Source organism: Colletes latitarsis, unplaced genomic scaffold, assembly GCF_051014445.1.
Source record: "Colletes latitarsis isolate SP2378_abdomen unplaced genomic scaffold, iyColLati1 scaffold0140, whole genome shotgun sequence".
Taxonomy (NCBI): domain Eukaryota; kingdom Metazoa; phylum Arthropoda; class Insecta; order Hymenoptera; family Colletidae; genus Colletes; species Colletes latitarsis.
In genome coordinates this window covers 1-7500 of record NW_027488490.1, presented here as the reverse complement: position 1 = coordinate 7500, position 7500 = coordinate 1, and positions in this window count along the sequence as shown.

The following is a 7500-nucleotide window of genomic DNA, read 5'->3' as shown; positions in this document are numbered from 1 at the left end:
CTAACCCAGACCTAACCCAGTCCTAGCCCAGTCCTAACCCAGACCTAACCCAGTCCTAACCCAGACCTAACCCAGACCTAACCCAGTCCTAACCCAGTCCTAACCCAGACCTAACCCAGTCCTAACCCAGTCCTAACCCAGCCCTAACCCAGACCTAACCCAGACCTAACCCAGACCTAACCCAGAAATAACCCAGACCTAACCCAGACCTAACCCAGTCCTAACCCAGTACTAACCCAGTCCTAACCCAGACCTAACCCAGACCTAACCCAGACCTAACCCAGACCTAACCCAGACCTAACCCAGACCTAACCCAGAAATAACCCAGACCTAACCCAGACCTAACCCAGTCCTAACCCAGAAATACCCCAGACCTGACCCAGACCTAACCCAGACCTAACCCAGCCCTAACCCAGACCTAACCCAGACCTAACCCAGACCTAACCCAGAAATAACCCAGACCTAACCCAGACCTAACCCAGTCCTAACCCAGTACTAACCCAGTCCTAACCCAGACCTAACCCAGTCCTAACCCAGACCTAACCCAGACCTAACCCAGTCCTAACCTAGACCTAACCCAGTCCTAAACCAGACCTAACCCAATCCTAACCCAGACCTAACCCAGACCTAACCCAGACCTAACCCAGAAATAACCCAGACCTAACCCAGACCTAACCCAGTCCTAACCCAGTACTAACCCAGTCCTAACCCAGACCTAACCCAGACCTAACCCAGACCTAACCCAGACCTAACCCAGACCTAACCCAGACCTAACCCAGAAATAACCCAGACCTAACCCAGACCTAACCCAGTCCTAACCCAGAAATACCCCAGACCTGACCCAGACCTAACCCAGACCTAACCCAGCCCTAACCCAGACCTAACCCAGACCTAACCCAGACCTAACCCAGAAATAACCCAGACCTAACCCAGACCTAACCCAGTCCTAACCCAGTACTAACCCAGTCCTAACCCAGACCTAATCCAGTCCTAACCCAGACCTAACCCAGACCTAACCCAGACCTAACCCAGACCTAACCCAGAAATAACCCAGACCTAACCCAGACCTAACCCAGTCCTAACCCAGTCCTAACCCAGTCCTAACCCAGTCTTAAACCAGTCCTAACTCAGACCTAACCGAGACGTAACCCAGACCTTATCCAATTCAGTCCTAACACAGTCCATATTCATTTTTTTTTTTTTTTTTTGTTTTTTTTTTTTTATTTCTGTTTTAGATACCGAAGGAGATCCTTGGATAGGCACCCATGCCTCAGAAGAATATATGGGTAGTTTGAGAATCTGACTCACCATACCCCACAAGTGTCTCATCCGTCTTTACTCATTCAGACACCACTCATGCCAACAAGCATCCCGGGACGCAGGCGAAACTGCTCTCCGCATTACTTCACCTAACCAATTCTAAACTAGCCCTAACGCAGTTCCAATACAGTCATTACAAAATGGGCTAGGTCTGGGCCAGTGTTGCGGGGGTTTGGGGCGCGCAGACCCCAGTCAGCAAAACGAATTCAATATGATGCTGTTCAATTTAATATGATACCGCTATTACAAAGGGGGTTAGGTCTGGGCTAGTGTAGCGGGGGACTGGGGGGCGCAGACCCCTGTCAGCAAAACGAATTCAATATGATGCTGCTCAATTTAATTTGATACCGCTATTACAAAATGGGTTAGGTCTGGGCTGGTGTAGCGGGGGTTTGGGGGGCGCAGACCCCAGTCAGCAAAACGAATTCAATATGATGCTGTTCAATTTAATTTGATACCGCTATTACAAAATGGGTTAGGTCTGGGCTAGTGTAGCGGGGGTTTGGGGGGCGCAGACCCCTGTCAGCAAAACGAATTTAGTACGATGCTGTTCAATTTAATTTGATACCGCTATTACAAAATGGGTTAGGTCTGGGCTAGTGTAGCGGGGGTTTGGGGGGCGCAGCCCCCCATTCAGCAAAACGAATTATGTACGATGCTGTTCAATTTAATATGATACCACTATTACAAAGTGGGTTAGGTCTGGGCTAGTGTAGCGGGGGTCTGGGGGGCGCAGACCCCTGTCAGCAAAACGAATTCAATATGATGCTGTTCAATTTAATTTGATACAGCTATTACAAAATGGGTTAGGTCTGGGCTAGTGTAGCGGGGGTTTGGGGGGCGCAGCCCCCCATTCAGCAAAACGAATTATGTACGATGCTGTTCAATTTAATATGATACCACTATTACAAAGTGGGTTAGGTCTGGGCTAGTGTAGCGGGGGTCTGGGGGGCGCAGACCCCAGTCAGCAAAACGAATTCAATATGATGCTGTTCAATTTAATTTGATACCGCTATTACAAAATGGGTTAGGTCTGGGCTAGTGTAGCGGGGGTTTGGGGGGCGCAGCCCCCCATTCAGCAAAACGAATTTAGTACGATGCTGTTCAATTTAATATGATACCGCTATTACAAAGTGGGTTAGGTCCGGGCTAGTGTTGCGGGGGTCTGGGGCGCGCAGACCCCAGTCAGCAAAACGAATTCAACATGATGCTGTTCAATTTAATATGATACCGCTATTACAAAGGGGGTTAGGTCTGGGCTAGTGTAGCGGGGGTCTGGGGGGCGCAGACCCCTGTCAGCAAAACGAATTTAGTACGATGCTGTTCAATTTAATTTGATACCGCTATTACAAAATGGGTTAGGTCTGGGCTAGTGTAGCGGGGGTTTGGGGGGCGCAGCCCCCCATTCAGCAAAACGAATTAAGTACGATGCTGTTCAATTTAATATGATACCACTATTACAAAGTGGGTTAGGTCTGGGCTATTGTAGCGGGGGTCTGGGGGGCGCAGACCCCAGTCGGCAAAACGAATTCAATATGATGCTGTTCAATTTAGTTTGATACCGCTATTACAAAATGGGTTAGGTCTGGGCTAGTGTAGCGGGGGTTTGGGGGGCGCAGCCCCCCATTCAGCAAAACGAATTTAGTACGATGCTGTTCAATTTAATGTGATACCGCTATTACAAAGTGGGTTAGGTCCGGGCTAGTGTTGCGGGGGTCTGGGGCGCGCAGACCCCAGTCAGCAAAACGAATTCAATATGATGCTGTTCAATTTAATATGATACCGCTATTACAAAGGGGGTTAGGTCTGGGCTAGTGTAGCGGGGGTCTGGGGGGCGCAGACCCCTGTCAGCAAAACGAATTTAGTACGATGCTGTTCAATTTAATTTGATACCGCTATTACAAAATGGGTTAGGTCTGGGCTAGTGTAGCGGGGGTTTGGGGGGCGCAGCCCCCCATTCAGCAAAACGAATTAAGTACGATGCTGTTCAATTTAATATGATACCACTATTACAAAGTGGGTTAGGTCTGGGCTATTGTAGCGGGGGTCTGGGGGGCGCAGACCCCCAGTCAGCAAAACGAATTCAATATGATGCTGTTCAATTTAATTTGATACCGCTATTACAAAATGGGTTAGGTCTGGGCTAGTGTAGCGGGGGTTTGGGGGGCGCAGCCCCCCATTCAGCAAAACGAATTTAGTACGATGCTGTTCAATTTAATATGATACCGCTATTACAAAGTGGGTTAGGTCCGGGCTAGTGTTGCGGGGGTCTGGGGGGCGCAGCCCCCCAGTCAGCAAAACGAATTTAGTACGATGCTGTTCAATTTAATTTGATACCGCTATTACAAAATGGGTTAGGTCTGGGCTAGTGTAGCGGGGGTTTGGGGGGCGCAGCCCCCCATTCAGCAAAACGAATTAAGTACGATGCTGTTCAATTTAATATGATACCACTATTACAAAGTGGGTTTGGTCTGGGCTAGTGTAGCGGGGGTCTGGGGGGCGCAGACCCCAGTCAGCAAAACGAATTCAATATGATGCTGTTCAACCCCTCGGGAATTTTTAATTTCTGTTTTATTCACCGTAATGCTCATGGAACGTACTTTCACATTCTTGTTTTTTGCTTCACGAAAATTTTTGTACACTAATTACTTTTTAATAGGAAAACGTGCAACGGCAAACTCCTTCCTAGGGTCACTGGGAAGATGACATTGACAAAATATGTTAAGATCAGCCGCCCCTATGCGTAAAGTATGTCGTTTTTCCATTTTTTCGATCCGGAGCGACACCAACATTGTGTTGCAATTTTAAACTGCGCGGTTAAACGGCGGGCCAAACAGTCGGTGGTTTATGCAACAGCAACCATCAAACTAGTAGGAGAATACACGCCCGTGATAGTATAGGAGATTCCCACTGTCCCTATCTTTTTTTTTATCTCGGACATATATATACCGGCTTATCGTCAATAACTCGAAAACCAGCACGTTAAGGCCAATTTTGGTCTATACGATTCTTATGCAGTTTTAGATTCTCTACACGGTCCAATGATCGTTTTATTTTTTTGTCGAATTTTGAGAATTTTTTTTTTTTTTTCTCGAAAACGAGCTCGACGACCTGCACTTTTGACGACGCCATCGTGTTCCCCGGATTTTTTCCTGCAAGATAGGGTGGCGATTTTTTGTCCTACGACGATTTTTGACGCCGGAGCGATGATTCGGAGCAGAGCGGACTTAGAAACTTTCGCGCGTCGACCGCCGGACCGATCGCTCCAGGCTGTTTTTCGTCAATAACTCGAAAACGAGCACGGTAACGCTCGTTTTCGCCCGTACGATACTTGTACCGTTTACCGTTGGCTACCTGGCAGATGGTTTGTTTTTTTTTTATCTCGAATTTTGAGAGCTTTTTTAACTTTTTTCTCAAAAACGAGCACGTGAACGCCAATTTTCGTCTATACGATTCTTATGCAGTTTTATATTCTCTACACGGTCCAGTGATCGTTTTATTTTTTTGTCGAATTTTGAGAATTTTTTTTTTTTTTTCTCGAAAACGAGCTCGACGACCTGCACTTTTGACGACGCCATCGTGTTCCCCGGATTTTTTCCTGCAAGATAGCGTGTCTATTTTTTGTCCTACGACGATTTTTGACGCCGGAGCGGTGTTTCGGAGCAGAGCGGACTTAGAAACTTTCGCGCGTCGACCGCCGGAGCGATCGCTCCAGGCTGTTTTTCGTCAATAACTCGAAAACGAGCACGGTAACGCTCATTTTCGCCCGTATGATACTTGTACCGTTTACCGTTGGCTACCTGGTAGATGGTTTTTTTTTTTTTTATCTCGAAGTTTGAGAGCTTTTTTAATTTTTTCCACAAAAACGAGTGAACGCCAATTTTCGTCTATACGATTCTTATGCAGTTTTATATTCTCTACACGGTCCACTGATCGTTTTATTTTTTTGTCGAATTTTCAGAATTTTTTTTTTTTTTTTCTCGAAAACGAGCTCGACGACCTGCACTTTTGACGACGCCATCGTGTTCCCCGGATTTTTTCCTGCAAGATAGCGTGTCTATTTTTTGTCCTACGACGATTTTTGACGCCGGAGCGATGATTCGGAGCAGAGCGGACTTAGAAACTTTCGCGCGTCGACCGCCGGAGCGATCGCTCCAGGCTGTTTTTCGTCAATAACTCGAAAACGAGCACGGTAACGCTCATTTTCGCCCGTACGATACTTGTACCGTTTACCGTTGGCTACCTGGTAGATGGTTTTTTTTTTTTTTATCTCGAAGTTTGAGAGCTTTTTTAATTTTTTCAACAAAAACGAGCACGTGAACGCCAATTTTCGTCTATACGATTCTTATGCAGTTTTATATTCTCTACACGGTCCACTGATCGTTTTATTTTTTTGTCGAATTTTGAGAATTTTTTTTTTTTTTTCTCGAAAACGAGCTCGACGACCTGCACTTTTGACGACGCCATCGTGTTCCCCGGATTTTTTCCTGCAAGATAGGGTGGCGATTTTTTGTCCTACGACGATTTTTGACGCCGGAGCGATGATTCGGAGCAGAGCGGACTTAGAAACTTTCGCGCGTCGACCGCCGGACCGATCGCTCCAGGCTGTTTTTCGTCAATAACTCGAAAACGAGCACGGTAACGCTCGTTTTCGCCCGTACGATACTTGTACCGTTTACCGTTGGCTACCTGGTAGACGGTTTTTTTTTTTTTTATCTCGAAGTTTGAGAGCTTTTTTAATTTTTTCCACAAAAACGAGCACGTGAACGCCAATTTTCGTCTATACGATTCTTATGCAGTTTTATATTGTCTACACGGTCCACTGATCGTTTTATTTTTTTGTCGAATTTTGAGAATTTTTTTTTTTTTTTCTCGAAAACGAGCTCGACGACCTGCACTTTTGACGACGCCATCGTGTTCCCCGGATTTTTTCCTGCAAGATAGCGTGTCTATTTTTTGTCCTACGACGATTTTTGACGCCGGAGCGGTGTTTCGGAGCAGAGCGGACTTAGAAACTTTAGCGCGTCGACCGCCGGAGCGATCGCTCCAGGCTGTTTTTCGTCAATAACTCGAAAACGAGCACGGTAACGCTCATTTTCGCCCGTACGATACTTGTACCGTTTACCGTTGGCTACCTGGTAGATGGTTCTTTTTTTTTTTATCTCGAAGTTTGAGAGCTTTTTTAATTTTTTCCACAAAAACGAGCACGTGAACGCCAATTTTCGTCTATACGATTCTTATGCAGTTTTATATTCTCTACACGGTCCACTGTTCGTTTATTTTTTTGTCGAATTTTGAGAATTTTTTTTTTTTTTTCTCGAAAACGAGCTCGACGACCTGCACTTTTGACGACGCCATCGTGTTCCCCGGATTTTTTCCTGCAAGATAGGGTGGCGATTTTTTGTCCTACGACGATTTTTGACGCCGGAGCGATGATTCGGAGCAGAGCGGACTTAGAAACTTTCGCGCGTCGACCGCCGGACCGATCGCTCCAGGCTGTTTTTCGTCAATAACTCGAAAACGAGCACGGTAACGCTCGTTTTCGCCCGTACGATACTTGTACCGTTTACCGTTGGCTACCTGGCAGATGGTTTGTTTTTTTTTTATCTCGAATTTTGAGAGCTTTTTTAACTTTTTTCTCAAAAACGAGCACGTGAACGCCAATTTTGGTCTATACGATTCTTATGCAGTTTTAGATTCTCTACACGGTCCACTGATCGTTTTATTTTTTTGTCGAGTTTTGAGAATTTTTTTTTTTTTTTTCTCGAAAACTAGCTCGACGACCTGCACTTTTGACGACGCCATCGTGTTCCCCGGATTTTTTCCTGCAAGATAGGCTGGCGATTTTTTGTCCTACTCCCATATTCGTGTCTTTTTGCTTAACGAAATCTTTTATATACTAATAACTTTTTAATAAAAAAACGTGCGACGGCAAAATCCGTCTTAGAGTCACTGGGGTGGTGACATGACAAAATATGTTAAGATCAGCCGCCCCTATGCGTAAAGTATGTCGTTTTTCCATTTTTTCACCCCGGAGCGACACCAACATTGTGTTGCAATTTTAAACCGCGCGGTTAAACGGCGGGCCAAACAGTCGCTGGTTTATGCAACAACAACCATCAAACTAGTAGGAGAATACACGCCCGTGATAGTATAGGAGATTCCCACTGTCCCTATCTT